General features: G+C 38.4%; 1 non-coding gene across 1 annotated transcript; it reads right to left on the bottom strand.

Moving 5' to 3' along the window:
- Positions 1-12,755: 12,755 nt before the first annotated feature.
- Positions 12,756-12,828, bottom strand: TRNAK-UUU. The gene has a single exon. It is a non-coding gene; the product is annotated as a tRNA-Lys (tRNA).
- Between the last annotated feature and the right edge of the window lie 6,529 nt (positions 12,829-19,357).

The raw sequence follows: 19,357 nt of genomic DNA, 5'->3' as shown, positions 1-19,357 counted from the left end.
GCAACCCACTCCAGTATTCTTGCCTGGAGAATCCTAGGGACAGAGGAGCCTAGTGGGCTGCCGTCTATGAGGTCGCACAGAGTCGGACATGACTGAAGCAACTTAGCAGCAGCAGCAGCAGCAAATAATTATTTGATTTTGCAGCCCTAGAAGGCAGTAATCTGAAATTTGGAAAATCCTACCACTGAATGATTAACTCCTTGCCATTTTTTCTTCTCTCCTGTTTTCCAAGCTGAAGACAGTTGTCTCAACAGTTTTTTTGTAATAGGCTATGGGATTGAACTCAGGTCTCCTGCATTGCAGGCAGGTTCTTTACCATCTGAGCCACCTGGGAAGCCCATGGGACAGTTCATAGTTACCACCATAAGAACGCAGCCACCTGATGTTTACAAAATGCTTTAGAGTCTTCTGAATGCTTACTCCTGCTTTCTTTCCATGCAGTACCCCTAACCCAATGATTGAAGAAGTGTAATTCATAATCTCCATTTTATACCTTAGAAAACTAAGGTTAAAAGATATTAGGCAGGACTTCCCTGGTGGTCCAGTGGTTAAGAATCTGCCTGCCAATGCCGGGGCATGGGTTCAATCCCATAGCCTATTACAAAAAAACTGTTGAGACAACAGTGGAATCAGGAAGATTCCACATGCCACGGGACAACTAAGCCCTCGAGCCACAATTACTGAGCCCATGCACCACAACTACTGAAGCCCACGTGCCTAGAGTCGGTGCTCGGCAGCAAGAGACTGCACTGAGAAGCCTGTACACGGCAACGAAGAGCAGCCCCTGCTCACTGCAACTAGAGAAAGCCTGCTTGCAACAAAGAATACCCAGTGCAGCCAAAAATAAATAATTTTTTTAAATCTAATTTTAAAAAAGATATTAGGCAAACTCACCAAGGCTACAAGGTCAGTTAGCAGCACACCTATAACTGGTAACTGGCTATTCCTTCTCTCAAACAGTACTTTTAACTGTCCCTATCATCAAATTAAAAAATGTAAGCTAAGAAGTAAATTCTAACACATTTTGAGAGATCCAAAATAAAGGAAATAGGTGGGATAAAAAGGAAAAAGAATTCTGGTTAGAAATCAAAGGAGTGGGGAGAGATATATAAGAGGCAAAGTAAATTCAAATGTCCTGTGGACAAAGGGCTAATATAAATATATATGTATATGTGTACATGTAAGCAGGAGAGCTTATCATCGAGATCACTGGAAACAATAAGTGCTTATCCTTACTTGCCACCTCGTTTACGTTGGACTGGCATTCAGACTTAAAATCGATGCCTTTGTACTAATTACCAAGTTAACAGAGCTCTGATTTTTAAACACTGAAACATGAAAAAGAAGAAGCTATTCAAAAATTTTTGCTTTTAAAAAACCCCCTGCCTCCATTCTCCATGGCATCATGAGAAATACTCCCTCAGGAAATTAAAAATCATCCACCATTGTATGCCTATCTTATTTCCATGATACAATTACAGAAACACTAAAGATTAGAAGACAAAGGCTTAACTGTTTTAAGATAAATTTATTTCCTGTAAGAACACAGACTACCTCCTATATTTATACACCTTACAGATCCTAGGTAAAACAGATGGTGATAACAAAATAAACCTCTACTTAAATTGAACAATAGCAGAAAATTAACACGCACTAGTTCCAGATTAGACAAAAAAAAGGAAACACACGTGTTTTCGTTACACCACCGTCTAACATGATTGGAGAACACACACAACAGTGATCCACCCTAGGAGCCTTCTGTGTTGCCAGTCCTGGCGAAGAAGCTTCTCTATAAGGTTCAACAAGTAGAAAGTTCGACCACTTCTAAAAGGGATAAACTACTTTGGAAAATACAATAATATTGATCATTATGTTGTTTCAAGGAAGGGCTTGAGCTTGCTCATGGAAGCCAATGGATGGGTCAGAACTTGGGAGCTAACTTGAAAGAATTTTGAATTTTCAGAAATACTTTAAAGGTGATTTAAGGACAGTCTTTTGGAATTGATTTTAAACAATGAAAACCAGGTTTAGTGTCTCCATATGGAAAACCAAAGATTTAATTGGAAAAGCACTTAACGTTGTCTGCTATGTTACAGGAGTTCTTTTCTTGTGCAGTGTTTGCATTATTTTTAACCACTCTCTTTGTATAATCTTGCCCTGTGTTTACCCTACAGTTCCCTTTTGTTTCTTTGTCAACACACTCACTCCAGACAAGCAGATTCTATTATTTTAGCTTACTCAGTGGCTCTTAGATTGTTCATTGAGAAGATCACATCACATCTCACCACAGCTGCTGGCAATATGTCTTGTATGAAATAAACAGATTTTATTTCTTCAATATAGAGTTCAGCTAATTTATTTTATCAGCAAACTCAAATGTCCTTTGGAAAATCTGAAAGGTTTTGAATTTAAGATACAAAACTATGCCAGTCTCTAAGGTCTTCTTTTAGGATGAGAAAAGGAACCTGAATATCCATAATACTATCTACATATAAGAAGCTACATTTTTTAAAGTAATGAATACTCCACATTCCATTTTTAATTACTAAGTTTTCACTATGAAAATTGTTATACCAAGTGGAAACCTTGAAGTGTTTCCATTTTCAGTCCCTGTGCTTGGAGTCAGGCTCCCTTCTCAGTTTCAGGAAGGACTATAGTGTACCACCCTGTTTGCCTGATTGGTGCAATGCTGGGCACATGACATAGCAATGCCACTCCAAGGGACTTTACTAGAACTAAAAAGGTCTGTATAATCAAAGCTATGGTTTTTCCAGTAGTCACATATGGATGTGAGAGCTGGACCATAAAGAAAGCTGATCACCAAAGAATTGATGCTTTCAAACTGTGGTGCTGGAGAAGACTCTTGAGAGTTCCTTGGACAGCATAGGGATCAATCCTAAAAGAAGTCAACCTTCCTATTCATTGGAAGGATTGGAGCTGAAGCTCCAATACTTTAGCCACCTATTGTGTAGAGGTGACTCACTGGAAAAGACTCTGTTGCTAGGAAAGATTGAGGATGATAGGAGAAGGGGGTGACAGAGGATAAAATAATTGGATGTCATCATTGACTCAATGGACATGAGTTTGAGCAAACTCTGGGAGATAGAGGAGGACAGGGAAGCCTGGCATGCTGCAATCCATGGGGTCACAAAGAGTTGGACACGACTTAGTGACTGAACAACAACAACAGCAAAGAACAGGGTTCTCTCTCTCTCCCTCTTACCCCTGAAGTAAAAGGTACTAAAGAAATAAACAAATAAGTAAAAGTAATCTTAAAACTAACAAGTACCATCTTTACCAATGCATGCACAGGCCTGTGTGACAAGGAAGTCAACCTGCAAAAAAGCAAAGCCAGAGATGGAAATGGCTGTGCCCCAATGACACCATTTCATCAGCCAGATCTCCTGGGCTTGAGCTAGAAATAGACTCCGACTTCCACTTTTACATGCTCTGGATTTCTGCCACTCGCCAACAAAATGACTCCTGTAAGTGTTTGCAGACAACAAAAATAGATGAAGTGTAGTCCCTCATTATATACGCTATTCATACAAAGTTACTTAAATCGAAAATGTGAACTTGATCTATCTGTCTGCAGCCTCCCATCATGATCTTTTCTCTGCTGCACCTCCTCTCACACACATGCCCACTGCCCTTCTCCTGTTCTCTCTGATCCACCTTGCCCTTTCCCAAATCCAATCCTGTTCATAAGCAAAGTGCTGATAGAAATCAGTTACATCTTAGTGTAAACATATTCACGTAATAACCTTCTTAGGGGCATTTACATGTTAAGATAGATCTCCAATTGCAGACTAGAAGTCATATTAGAGTTTCTCATGTTATCCTATTTTCTTTCTGCTCACACCACACTCCATCTCCCAGGCTAGAAATCGCTAACATTTCACTCATCTTCTTCAGTCAATCTAATGTCGTCCTAATTATTAAAATTTCTTTTGCATTATTTTAAAAATGTGCCCTTTTATCTCACTCAATTTCTTCTCATTTTAGCCTGAAGCAATTTCTACTGACTCCTAACTAGTCTCCCTGCCTGTCCTTTGGAGATGTTTTCTCCCAGTCTGTGGCTTGCCTTATCATTCTCTAAGTGTTGTCTATTGTGGAGCAATTTTTAATTTTAATAAAGTTGAGCGTTATCAATTATATCTTTCATGAATCATGCATTTTATATTGTATCAAAAAAGTCATCACCATATCCAAAAGCATCTAGGTTTGATCCTATGTTGTATTCTAGGAATTTTACAATTTTTCACCTTACACTTAAGTTTGTGATCCATTCTGAGTTCATTTTTGTGAAGAGTGTAAGGTCTGTGTCAAGATTTAATTTTTCCATGTGGATGTTCAGTTGTTTCGTCACCAGTTTTGAAAACTATCTTTGCTCTATAGTATTGTCTTTGCTTCTTTGTCAAAGATCATTTGACTACATTCATGTGGGTCTATTTCTAGGTCCTTAATTCTATTACATTGATTCTTTTACCAATAGCAAGTCTTGAATACTGCAGATTTGTAGTAAGTCTTGAAGTTGCATAGTTTAAGTCCTTCAATTTTGTTCTCCTCCAATATCAAGTTGGCTATTCTGGATCCTTTGCCTTTACATACAAACTTTATGATCAGTTTTTCAATATTCACAAAATTACTTGCTAGATTTTTACTGGAATTACATTGAATCTAAATTAAGTTGAGATAAACTGAAATCCTGACAGTGTTGTTTCTTCCCATGGAATATCTTCCCATTTAATTATTCTTTGATATCATTCATCAAATTTTATAGGTCTCTCACATAGATCTTGTATATATTTAGATCTATACCTAAGTATTTCATTTTGAAAGGGTGCTAATCCAAATTGTATTGTGTTTTTCATTTTAAATTTCACTTGATTATTCCTGGTATATAGGAAAGTGATTGACTTTTGTGCTTTAACTTCATTTCTTGCAATCTTGCTAAAAATGCTTATTAGATTCAGAAGTTTGCTTTTGCTTTGTTTTTGTATTTTTGTCAATTCACTAGGGTTTTCACACAGATTATCATGATCATCTGCCAACAGAGAGAATTTTACTTCTTCTCATCCAGTCTTATACCTTTTATTTCCTTTTCCTATCTTATTACATTAGCAAGACTTTCCAGTATAATGTTGAAAAGAAGTATTGAGAGGAGTCATCCTTGCCTTGCCTGTGATCTTAGTGGGAAAGCTTCAAACTTCTCACCATTAAGTACAATGTTTTCTGGTAAATATTTTTTTGTCACAAGTTGAGGATATCCCCCTCTAGTCCTAGTTTACTGGGAGTTTTTAACAAGAATGAGTGTTGGATTTCATTAAATGCATTGGTTTGGTTTTTTTCTTTTCTTTTTTTTTTTTTTTTTTTTTTGCATCTATGTTGTGATCATGTGATTTTTCTCTTTTAGACTGTTGATGTGATGGATTACATTAATTGATATAACAATGCTTAATTAGCCTTGCATACCTGGGATAAATCCCACTTAAGCATGGAGTATAGTTCTTTTTATACAGTGTTGGATTCAATTTGCTAATATTTTGTTGAAGATTTTTACATCTAAGTTTATGAGAGATACAGGTTTGTAATTTTATTTTCTTGTAATGTCTTTGGTTTTGAAATTTTGGTAATAAAAAAACAACCTCATAGAATGAATTAGGAGGTATTCCCTTTGTTTCCATTCTCTGAAAGAAATTGTAGTGTTTACACAATTTCTTCCTTAAATATTTAGTAAAATTCATTAGTGAACCCCTCTGATGCTGTTTTGTAAGGTTATTGCCTATTGATGCAATTCGTTTACTAGATGTCAACCTACTCACATTGTTTATTCCTTCATGTGTGAAAGTGAAATTGAAAGTCGCTCAGTCATGTCCGACTCTTTGTGATCCCATGGACTACAGAGTCCATGGATTTCTCTAGGCCAGAGTACTGGAGTGGGTAGCCTTTCCCTTCTCCAGGAGATCTTCCCAACCCAGGGATCAAACCCAGGTCTCCCACACTGCAGACGGATTCTTTACTAGCTGAGCCAGAAGGGAAGCCCTTCATTTGTGAGGTTTGGCAAATTGCGTCTTTCAAGGAATAGCTCCATTTCATCTAGGTTATCCAAGTTGTGAGCATAGAATTCATCATAATGTTCCTTTCTTATTCTTTTAAGGTCCATTGATCTACAGTGATGTCTATTTTTTCATTTCTAATGATAGCAATCTGTGCCCTCTTTTTTTTTTTTTCTTCTTACTTTTGTTGTTCAGTCACCAAGTCTTTTAGCCTGGCTAAAAGATAATCAGTTTTATTAATCTTTTCAAAGAAACAGCTTTTGGTTACACGGTTCTATATTGATTTCCCACTTTCAATTTCATTGATTTCTGCTCTAATTTTTATGATTTCTTTTCACTGATTTAATTTGGATTTAATTTACTCTTCCTTTTCTAGTCTCCTAATGTGGAAACTTGAATGACTGAACTTAGACCTTTCTTCTTTTACTAATATATGCATCCAATGCTATTTGTTTCCAAAGCACTGCTTCTATTACATCCCACACATTTTGACAACTCATATTTTCATTTCATTTTCAAAATAATGTTAATCATAAATAAATTTAATAATTTCTCTTGAGCTTTTTTCTTTGTCTTGTGTGATGGGGGTTGCTTAATCTCCACATATTTGGGGACTTTTTAGTCAGATTTCTAGTTTAATTCATTGTGATCTGAAGGCAGATGTTGTATAATTTCTATTCGTTTAAGTTTTTCAAGATGTGTTTTATGGCCCCAAATGTGGTCTGTCTTGATGAATGTTTCATGTGAACTTGAGAAGAATGTGTTTTCTTCTGTTTTAGATGAGGTAGTCTATAGATGTCAATTATATCCAGCTGATTGATGGTGTGTTGAGTTCAACTATGTCCTTACTGATTTTCTGCCTGTTGGATCAGTACGTTTCTGATAAAGGGATGTTGAAATCTACAACAATGATGGTGGCTTCATTACTTCTCCTTGCAGGGCTACCAGTTGCTGCCTCATATGGATTAATGCTCTGCTGTTAGTCACATACATATATTGTTATACCTTCTTAAAAAACTGACACTTTGTTATAATGTATGCATTTCTTCATCCTTGATAAGTTTCTTTGCCCTGAAGAGTGCTTTTTCTGAAATTAATACAGACCATCTGTTTTCTTTTGCTTAGTGTTAGCATGATGTATTTTTCTATATTCATTTATTTTTAATATACATGTGACTTTGTACTTAAAGTAGATTTCTTATAGACAACATATAGTTGGTCCTTAGTTTTATATGATGCACTCTGACAATATTTGTCTTTGTATTGGTGCATTTAGACCATGGACATTCAAGTGATTACTGTTATTATTGGATTAATAGCTACCACATTTGTTGTTTTATATTTGCTGCCCTTACTCTTTGTTCCTATTTTTGTCTTCCACTCTTTTTCTGCCTTTGTGGTTTTAATTAGCATTTCATACCATTCTACTTTCTTTCCTTTTCTATGTGTCAGTTATACATTCCCTGGAGTTTGCAGTACACTTTTGCAACTAATCCAAGTCTAGTTTTAACTAACACTATACCATTTCATGGGTAGCGTATTTTATAGTAACAAAATAATTCTAATTCCTTCTTACCATACCTTGTATCCTTGCTTGTTATTAATTTCACTTATTCATGCTGCTGCTAAGTTGCTTCAGTCGTGTTCAACTCTCTACGACCCCAGAGACAGCAGCCCACCAGGCTCCCCCGTCCCTGGGATTCTCCAGGCAAGAACACCGGAGTGGGTTGCCATTTCCTTCTCCAATGCATGAAAGTGAAAAGTGAACGTGAAGTCGCTCAGTTATGTCCGACTCCTAGTGACCCCATGGACTGCAGCCTACCAGGCTCCTCCATCCACGGGATTTGCCACGCAAGAGTACTGGACTGGGGTGCCATTGCCTTCTCCGCACTTATGCATAAGCATATATGTATATATGATACATACATATGTATCCATATTTCAATATACTGTTGCTATTGTTTTCTTGAACAAATTATCTTTTAGATCAAATAAGAATAAGAAAAATAAAAAATTTTATTTTACCTTCATTTATTGCTTGTTTAGTGCTCATCCTTTCTTTATATAGATCTGAGGTTCTAACCTTATTATTTTCTTTCTCTCTAAAGAACTTCTTTTAATACTTCTTGTATGGCAGGTGTACTAGGAACACAGTCCCTTGGTTTTTGTTTGTCTGAAAAAGCCTTTATCTCTCCTTCACTTTTGAAGGATAATTTTGCAGAGCAGAGAATTCAAGATTGGTAATTTTTTTCTTTCAATACTTTATTTTGCTCTGCTCTCTTCTTGCTTGCATAGTTTCTGAGGAAATTTTGGATGTAATTCTTGTCTTTGTTCTTCTATAGCTATTTTTTCCTCCCTGTGGCTACTTTCAGGATTTTCTCTTTATCTTTTACTTTCTTTAGTTTGAAAATAATATCCCTCTATGTAGCTTTTTGGCATTTATCCTGCTTGCTGTTCTCTGAGTTTTCTAGATCTGGGTTTCAGGTCAGTTGCTCAGTTGTGTCTGACTCTTTGCGACCCCATGAACCACAGCACGCCAGGCCTCCCCGTCCATCACCAACTCTCGGAGTTCACCCAAACCTATGTCCATTGAGTTGGTGATGCCATCCAATCATCTCATGTCGTCCCCTTCTCCTCCTGCCTTCAGTCTTGCCCAGCATCAGGGTCTTTTCAAATGAGTCAGCTCTTTGCATCAAGTGTCCAAAGTATTGGAGTTTCAGCTTTAACATCAGTCCTTCCAATGAATATTCAGGACTGATCTCCTTCAGGATGGACTGGTTGGATCTCCTTGCAGTCCAAGGGACTCTCAAGAGTCTTCTTCAACACCACAGCTCAAAAGCATCAATTCTTCCACACTCAGCTTTCTTTATAGTTCAACTCTCACAACCATACATGACCACTGGAACTGGGTTTGGTGTCTCACAGTAATTTGGGGAAATTCTCAGTTGTTGTTTTAAATATTTCTACAGTTCCTTTCTCTCTTACTTCTCATCCTGTTATTCTCATTATGTATACATTTCATCTTCTGTAGTTGTCCCATAGTTCTTGTATATTCTGTCCTGTTTTTTAGTCTTTGTTTTTTGGATTTGGAGGTTTCTATTGATACAGCCTCAATCTCAAAGATTCTTTCTTCAGCTATATACAGTCTACTAATGAGCTCATCAAAGTCATTCTTTATTTTTGAACAGTGTTTCAATTTCCAGCGTTTCTTTACTGTTCTTTCTTAGGAATTCTGTTTACATTGATAAGCTGTTTTGCTTGCTATACATCTTTACTCATTGAGCCCTTAGCATTGTTGTTTTTGTTGTTTAGTTGCTAAGTCATGTCCATCTTTTTTGTGACCCTATGGACTATAGCCTGCCAAGGTCCTGTGTCCTTGGGATTTCCCAGACAAGAATGCTAGAGTGGGTTGCCATTTACTTTCCAGGGGATCTTCCTAACCCAGGCATTGAATGTGTGTCTCCTGCATTGGCAAATGGATTTTTTAGCACTGAGGCACCAGGGAAGCCCAGCCCTTAGCATATTAATCATAATTGCTTTAAATTCTCAGCCTGATAATGTCAACATCCCTGCCATGTCTGGTTATGACAAGACAGACAGCCAGCTTGCTCTTCAAATTGTAATTTTTGCCTTTTAGTATACCTTGTAACTTTCTCTTGATAGAAGGACATGATGGATCAGGTAAAAGCAATTGTTGTAAATATGCCTTTAGTAATGTGGTGCTAAGATTTGGGGACAGGGAAGCTATGGGAAGAGGGGAAGTTGTCTACAGTCCTATGATTAGGTCTCAGTGTTATAATGAGTCTGTATCTCTAGAGAGCGAACTTCACAGTGTTTCCCAGTCCTCTCCCCCTCCACCATTAGGTGGGAAACGATGGTTATAGCTGACAAGAGCTGAGTGTTTCCTTTCTGCCAGGTCAGTTTGGTTCTGCTAATACTACATCAGGTTAGACTCTGGTTAACCAGCTTTTTCAGAGACCAGGACTTAAGAAGAACAGAGACCTCAGACATATTTCAAAATTGTTTATTTTCCTTCCCCTTTCAATAGCACGAGGGGACTTTCTGCACTATTTACTGTGAGACTCCGGTTGAGTTCCTGGAGATAAAACTCACAAAAGTGTGTGTGTTGTGGGAGTGACTCTGATGACTAGATTCCCCTGGAGTTTTTATCTCTCATACTGGTCCAAACTGAGCATCCAGAAATTCATCAGTTACACCCAAGTTTTCTTATCCTGGTGGTACTGGTTCCACTGGCAGTTCTCACTCATGGGTCTCTAGTTCAGTAAGCTGTGACTCCCATATCTACCTGTCTGTCTCTCCAATCTTAGGGACAATGCTTTGCCCTTTGTCCTCATCTCTCTTCAGATCAAGAAGAGTTTTTGATTTTTCAGTCTGTTCAGCTTTTCCCTTGTTAAACAGAATATCAACTTCTAAGCTCTTTACTTGCAAAACCAGAAATCCAAAGTTTCTTGATTACAACATCTTTAATGAATCAGTAACTTTTTAATAGAATGTCTAAACCAAGAGAAACACCCAACAGTTATGTTTGTTAAGTAGAAAGGCTCAGACTACTTAATAAATATTGATGTCCAACATCTTATCAGTCGTTTTGAAAAGGAATAACGCACATCAATTGAAATAAAGGTGTTTTTTTAAAGTAACTGCAATTATTTAGCAAGAGGATATATAAACCTACAGTGTATAAACCTACAGCACAAACCTTAAAATGAGATTGAATTCCACCTCCTTCATTTTCTATTTCACATTGATTGCAATGTGAATTTGTTTTCCATCACAGCAATCACACAAAAAAAACAAAACTCAGCTTTGCAAAGCTATGACATCATCAAAAGGAACATGGCACAATCTAATGTTGAAATAGCAATTTGTTTAAGGATAGGTGTTTGTGCAGTCTGTCAACCATCAAATATTATTGTGTTTCTTCAAGAATTTAGAGTACCCTACAGTGCATCTGGAAAAGGTCAGTTTTCATTCCAATCCCAAAGAAAGGCAATGCCAAAGAATGTTGAAACTACCACACAATTGCACTCATCTCACACACTAGCAAAGTAATGCTAAAAATTCTCCAAGCCAGGCTTCAACAGTACGTAAACTGTGAACTTCCAGATGTTCAAGCTGGATTTAGAAAAGGCAGAGGAACCAGAGATCAGATTGTCAACATCTGTTGGATCATTGAAAAAGTGAGACAGTTCCAGGAAAAATGTCTACTTCTGCTTTATTGACTATGCCAAAGCCTTTGACTGTGTGGATAACAATAAACTGTGGAAAATTCTGAAAGAGATGGGAATACCAGATCACCAGACCTGCCTCTTGAGAAATTAGTATGCAGGTCAAGAAGCAATAGTTAGAACTGCACTGGAAGCAATAGTTAGACTGGTTCCAAATAGGAAAAGGAGTGCATCAAGGCTGTATATTGTCACCCTGTTTATTTAACTTATATGCAGAATACCTCATGAGAAATGCTGGAATTTCTCATGAAACACAAGCTGGAATCAAGATTGCCAGGAGAAATATCAATAACCTCAGATGCAGATGACACCACCCTTATGGCAGAAACACTGAAGAAGAACTAAAGTGTCTCTTGATGAAAGTGAAAGAGGAGAGTGAAAGAGTCGGCTTAAAGCTCAACATGCAGAAAACCAAGATCACGGCATCCAGTCCCATCACTTCATGGCAAATAGATGGGGAAACAGTGGAAACAGTGACAGACTTTTTGTAGGGGGGAGGGAGGGGCTCCAAAATCACTGCAGATGGTAACTGCAGCCATGAAGCTAAAGGACACTTGCTCCTTGGAATAAAAGTTATGACCAACCTAGACAGCATATTAAAAAACAGAGACATTATTTTGCCAATAGGGGTCCATCTAGTCAAAGCTGTGGTTTTTCCAGTAGTCATGTATGGATGTGAGAATTGGGCTACACAGAAAGCTGAGTGCCAAAGAATTGATGCTTTTGAACTGTGGTGTTGGAGAAGACTCTTGAGAGTCCCTTGGACTGCAAGGAGATCCAACCAGTCCATCCTAAAGGAAATCAGTCCTGAATGTTCATCAGAAGGACTGATACTGAAGCTGAAACTCCAATACTTTGGCCACCTGATGTGAAGAACTGACTCATTTGAAAAGACCCTGATGCTGGAAAAGATTGAGGGCAGGAGGAGAAGGGGATGACAGAGGATGAGAGGGTTGGATAGCATCACAGACTCAATGTACATGAGTTTGAATAAGCTTTGGGAGTTGGTGATGGACAGGGAAGCCTAGCGAACTGCAGTCCATAGGGTTGCAAAGAGTTGGACACAACTAAGCAACTGAACTGAACTGAACAGTGCATCTGAGGGCTGGCTGCAGTGCCCTGAAAGTGTTGGTCACTCAGTCATGTCTGACTCTTTGAGGTCCCATAGACTGCAGCCCTATGGACAGTGGAGTCTGGTGAGCCACAGTCCATCGGGTCGCAAAGAATCGGACATGGCAGAGCAACTAACCCCTTAGACTGAAGCCCTGTAACCAGGCTCGTCTCTCCATGAGACGAGCTCGTCTCTTTCCAGGCAAGAATACTGGAGTGGGTAGCCATCCCTTCTCCAGGGGATCTTCTCAACCCAGCAATCAAACCCCAGTGTCTAGCATTGCAAGCAGATTCTTTACATCTGAGCTACCAGAGAAGCCCACAAAGGGAACCATACTGCCTGAACAGGGACTTGAACCCTGGATCCTCAGGTTAAAAGTCTGATGCTCTACCAGTTGAGCTATTCAGGCAGTGCCCTGGGGGGGTTGATAAATGGTACATCTACCCAAAGCAGTCATATGCAGTTGTGAACGGTTATAAGATCCAATTAAAATAAATTAATTAATTTTTTTAAGTTGTGTGAAATATCTTTATATCATCCTATGAAACGATCTTCAGTATCTTGTTAAGTAAGGTGGGAAGGAAAAATGTATAAAGCATATTAGCGAAAGAAGGCAAAAGATGAATATAAATACATTTTTCTTATGTTTAAAAACTGGGAGGGAAATCAAAATTGTTTCCAAAATTCACCCACAGACACAAGAGGAGGACAGAGTAGAGGATTCTGAGACAAAAGTTAGGTTTTTTTAACTACATATTGCTTTTTGGATTTGACTTAGGAAACATATACAAATGTTACATAATTATTAACAATTTTAAAAAACAATTTCTAAAAATAGAAAGTTAAATGAAGCAAATCAACTTAACTGCATATTGATTTTGTATCATAACCACACACATAGTAACTACTTCATGTGATTTGAAAACAAAACTAGTACTAAATTATTCAAAGGTTTTAAGAACTACAAAAACATATTAAGCTATGCCATTTATCATATTCTTATTGGTAGTGTTGATATTGTTACTCTGAGACTATTTTGTGTGTACTGTGAGTTAAAACAAATTAACGTTAATGTTGTTGAGAATTTAACATGAAAGAAAGTAGATACAGATGTAAATAATGTAAGAGTAAAGAAAAGAATCTTAGTCCTATAGTTAAGTTGGGAGAGTCAAAATAAGTTCATGAAAATATTTTCTATTTTTCTTGTTATGGTTTCTCAGATACACCCATCATTTAAAAGTGCACATTTAATTTCCAAATACATGGAGTTTCTTAAGTATCTTTTATATTAATTCCTTATTTTGATATCCAGTTCAGTTTAATCACTCAGTCATGTCTGACTCTTTGCAACCCCATGGACTGCAGCACGCCAGGCCTCTCTGTCCATCACCAACTCCCGGAGTTTACTGAAACTCAAGTCCATTGAGTCAGTGATGCCATCCAACCATCTCATCCTCTGTCATCCCCATCTCCTCCCGCCTTCAGTCTTTCCAGCATCAGGGTATTTTCAAATGAGTCAGCTCTTCACATCAGGTGGCCAAAATATTGGAGTTTCAATTTCAATGAATATTCAGGACTGATTTATTTCCTTTAGGATGGACCAGTTGGATCTGCAGTCCAAGGGACTCTCAAGAGTCTTGTCCAACATCACAGTTCAAAAGCATCAATTTTGATATTAATTTGTCATTTAAATGCTTCTTCTCTGCAATCACCCCCTGTGCTTTCTCCAGTCTGACTTTATTGAGGCTTTCAATGGCTAAGTCAAAGATCTCTCTTGGTAAATGTCACATAGCACTTGAAAATGCAAGGGCTATTTTCAATATCTTTTGATATTGATTTCTAACATAATCCACAGTGATAAGAGAACAAACTCTGTATGATTTCAATACCTTTAGACTATGAAATTTTTGCACTTTGTTTTATGGCCCTGGATATGTTCCAGTGTCTTCTAGTTTATAGCCTATGGGAACTTGAATAGAATTTGTATCCTCCTGTTGTGTGAAAATTGTATAAATATTGTATAAATTGTATAAATATAATCATATTGAGTTGGTTCATGGTGCTTTTCAGGTCTACTATATCTTTCTACTTTTCTATATATTCATTCTATTAATTTTTGAGAATCTGATATTGAAAATCCAACTAAAAATCTTAATTTATCTACTCAAAAAAGTTATAACAGATAGTGTAACTGTATGTAACTTTGTTCTATATGTTCCAAGGTTTCTATAAATGCATTATCATACTTCCATAATTTAAAAATAAAAAATAAAGAGAAAAAAATGAGTTCATCAAATATGTTGTCTTAAAATATACATACGTTTCTTAACTCTAGCCCTAAAGTGGCACCCAGCATCAACACAAGCCTACAGAGGACAGCCAGTATGACACCATGACTAGTCAATTTCTCTTCTCTTTGGTGAAGAGAGTATCTTCTGGGTCCTCCTGGGAAAAAGTCAACTGATGAGTTCTCTAGTTTTGTATAATTAATCCACACCACTCTACTCACTTCTATTAGCCTTTTAAATCACTTTCTCAATCCTCAGCTAAGACAGTCCCAGAATCTCAATTTCATTTATTGTAGATTGTTTTTTCTTCCACAAGCTTCAAGGAACCAACCACCCCAGCAGTGCATTAGGAATGGTTCCAGGCGTACTTGTCAGAACATTAGGTCCTGACTCATGGAAGGATAAGCCCAATCAATGTACTCTCACTTATCCCACTTTATATTCTGTCCCTCAACTCCAGCACTTTGAAGTCCATTCCAAAACATTTTACCTTGCTTTCTGCCAAAATATATTAGCCAGATCTAATTTGGGGTGACTTGGTTTGGGGGTGACTAAGCCCTTTTCCTCCCACAAAATGAACAATAATTTCCAGTTGGCCCATGCTGAGACCTAATCTTAGTTATTGGTTTAGAATAGAAGGTTGTAAGGGCAGATCCAAGGAGGGCAAGTGTCATCTTATGAGGTTGCTGCCTCAGGTGAGGACTTTGCATGGTATCCAGGCAATGGAGACTGGGGGAGTGGGTCTGTTCTACTGGAAAATTGGGAAACTGAGAGTTGGAGATTTTCCAGTACATCTGTTAGGGGAAACACTGACTGAAACTGCCCGCCCTGACCAGGAACTACAGTAGCAATTTGCATGAGCACTTCCTGGTAAGAAGCATGAAATTAATAAGCCACCACCAACCAGAAGAATTCAGGAAAGATCAAAAGGAGACACCAGTCCTTAAGTCCCACCAACCTCTCAGAATCCTTCTCATTGGCAGAGCAGTGCAACACTACCAGGAAGGACCTTGAGTCAGACTGCTTGGCCAGACATGGCCTGGAAACAAACCCCATCACCATAAAATCTGAGACTGCAAGCCACATGGCAGAGGAGTTCTTCCAGTTTCCCTCACCCCACTGCTTTCCTCCTGAGCACCCCTTCCCAGTAAAGTCTCTTGCTTTGTCAAGACATGTGTCTCCTTGGATAATTCATTTCCAAGTGCTACACAACAGCCTACTCTCAGTTCCTGGAAGGGGTTCCTCTTCCTGCAACATATCCACTCAACATCCCTGTCTTACTGCTACATCTGTAGGGCCTCAGCCCTTCCCTAAGGGTCTTGACTTGACTCTAGAAGACTTTATTGGCAGCATATACACAGTCTTCTAACTCTATTAATCTCACAATTAGGTCCAAGGCCTAATTTTCTGTACCATCTTCCCTCTTGCTTCAGAATGTGAGATTCTCTGTAAATGCTACCCCAGAGGCCTCTGGCTTTCACACTGTAGCTTAAGTTGATAGCTGACTGACTCAACTCAGTTATTTTCTTTCTTTGGCATTTAACAACAAGCAGCCAAATCCAAAATTTTTATGATTATTATTGCCCTTTTACCTCTTAATTACTTGAGAAACTGTATTAACAGTGCATCTTCTCTAGTATTCCTAAGACAGTCAACCTCAGGTCTCACTAACGGTGATGTTACCACATACCAAGCACTGTGTCATCATCACACTTCCATCAGAAACATTAATTACTGTTGCCATCTGGTCAAGCGCTATCCAGTTCCAGAACCCCACTCATGTATCAGCTGTTTTGTTTGCTGGTCCCCCCAGAAGCAAGTGATTGAAGCATTCAGTGCAAGTAGTTTATTTGTGAGGTGATCCTAGGAAATACCAGTACAGTAGGGGTGTAAGTTAAGAAAGAAAAAGAACCTGTGGTCTGGTACTGGAGATGGAGGAAGGCTAAAATGTCATTAAAATAAGAAGTTATGTATCCTCAGAAAAAGAACTACTTTGATTTCAACGGAAAGTAAAGGGAAAAATCGAAAGGGGGAAAAGAGAATAAAAGAAGTTTTATTTAATTCCAAAACTATTTGATTTTAAAAACTTTAACAGAAGTTATTTAAAGTTATAAAGTTTTAAAGCCCTTTCTAATGTACTTTATATTATTTCATTAATTTTCAAGGTCTAAATTGTATTAGTCAGTGATGCAGCCTCTAGGCTATGCATATCCTGAAACCGTGTCAGCGTTTTTTAAGATTCTATTGTGATGTTTGCTCTGAGATTGGCAATATTTAAATAATTCTGGCTTGCAGCATATCATTGCAAGCTATGAATTTATTAAATTTGAAAAGACGTAGGCAAAGATTCATTTTTTTAATTAATTAATTTTTTATTGAAGGATAATTGCTTTACAGAATTTTGCTGTTTCCTGTCAAACCTCAATATGAGTCAGCCATAGGTATACATATACCCCCTCCTTTTTGAAACTCCCTCCCATCTCTCTCCCCATCCCACCCCTCTAGGTTGATACAAAGCCCCTCTTTGAGTTTCCTGAGTCATACAGAAAATTCCCATTGGCTATCTATTTTACATATGGTAATGCAAGTTTCCATGTTACTCTTTCCATACATCTCACCCTCTCCTCCCCTCTCCCCATGTCCATAAGTCAATTCTCTATGTCTGTTTCTCCACTGTTGCTCTGTAAATAAATTCTTCAGTACCATTTTTTCTAGATTCCATATATGTGTGTTAGAATACAGTATTTATCTTTCTCTTTCTGACTCATTGCACTCTGTATAAGAAGTTCTAGGTTCATCCACCTCATTAGAACTGACTCAAATGTGTTCCTTTTTATGGCTGAGTAATATTCCATTGTGTATACATACCACAATTCTTTATTCATCTGTCGATGGACCTCTAGGTTGCTTCCATGTTCTAGCTGTTGTAAATAGTGCTACAATGAATGGGACACATGTGTCTCTTTTGATTTTGGTTTCCTCAGGATATAAGCCTAGGAGTGGGATTGCTGGGTCACACGATGGTTTTATTCCTAGTTTTTAAAGGAATCACTATGCCGTTTCCCATAGTGGCTGTATCAATTTTACGTTCCCACCAACAGTGTAACAGCATTCCCTTTTCTCCACACCCTTTCCAGCTTTTATTGTTTCTAGATTTTTTGTTTGTTTGTTTGTTTCTAGATTTTTGAAGAGGGCCATTCTGACAGAGAGAAGCAACCCCATGTCCAAGGAGTGGTGGCTGCACGAGCACAGGAGGGCCAAGAGGAGCTACTCCATGTTCAAGGTCAGGAGGGGCGGCAGTGAGGAGATACCCCTCGTCCAAGGTAAGGAGCAGCAGCTGCACTTTGCTGGAGCAGCCGTGAAGAGATACCCCACGTCCAAGGTAAGAGAAACCCAGGTAAGATTGTAGGTGTTGCAAGAGGGCATCAGAGGGCAGACACACTGAGACATAATCACAGAAAACTAGTCAATCTAATCACACTAGGACCACAGCCTTGTCTAACTCAATGAAACTAAGCCATGCCCTGTGGGGCCACCCAGGACAGGCGGGTCATGGTGGAGAGGTCTGACAGAATGTGGTCCACTGGAGAAGGGAATGGCAAACCACTTCAGTATTCTTGTCTTGAGAACCCCATGAACAGTATGAAAAGGCAAAATGATAGGATACTGAAAGAGAAACTCCCCAGGTCGGTAGGTGCCCAATATGGTACTGGAGATCAGTGGATAAATAACTCCAGAAAGAATGAAGGGATGGAGCCAGCAAAAACAATACCCTGTTGTGGATATGACTGGTGATAGAAGAAAGGTCCAATGTTATAAAGAGCAATATTGCATAGGAACCTGGAATGTTAGGTCCATGAATCAAGGCAAATTAGAAGTGCTCGAACAGAAAGTGGCAAGACTGAACATCGACATTCTAGGAATCAGCTAACTAAAATGGACTGGAATGGGTGAATTTAACTCAGATGACCATTATATTTACTACTGCGGGCAGGAATCCCTTATAAGAAATGGAGTAGCCATCATGGTCAACAAAAGAGTCCAAAATGCAGTACTTGGATGCAATCTCAAAAACGACAGAATGATTTCTGTTCGTTTCCAAGGCAAACCATTCAATATCACAGTAGTCCAACTCTATGCCCCAAACAGTAACGCTGAAGAAGCTGAAGTTAAACGGTTCTATGACCTACAAGACCTTTTAGAACTAACACCCCAAAAAGATGTCCTTTTCATTACAGGAGACTGGAATGCAAAAGTAGGAAGTCAAGAAACACCTGGAGTAACAGGCAAATTTGGCCTTGGAATATGGAATGAGGCAGGGCAAAGGCTAATAGGGTTTTGCCAAGAGAAAACACTGTTGGAAGAGAGCAAACACCCTCTTCCAACAACACAAGAAAAGACTGTACACATGGACATCACCAGATGGTCAATATCGCAATCAGATTGTTTATATTCTTTGCAGCCAAAGAAGGAGAAGCTCTATACAGTCAGCAAAAACAAGACCGGGAGCTGACTGTGGCTCAGATCATGAACTCCTTATTGCCAAATTCAGACTTAAATTGAAGAAAGTAGGGGAAACCACTAGACCATTCAGGTATGACCTAAATCAAATCCCTTATGATTATACACTGGAAGTGAGAAATAGATTTA

This window comes from Bison bison, unplaced genomic scaffold (genome assembly GCF_000754665.1).
Source record: "Bison bison bison isolate TAMUID 2011002044 unplaced genomic scaffold, Bison_UMD1.0 scf7180017864370, whole genome shotgun sequence".
NCBI classification, from domain to species: Eukaryota; Metazoa; Chordata; class Mammalia; order Artiodactyla; family Bovidae; genus Bison; species Bison bison.
This window is presented reverse-complemented; position numbering and strand designations above follow the sequence as displayed.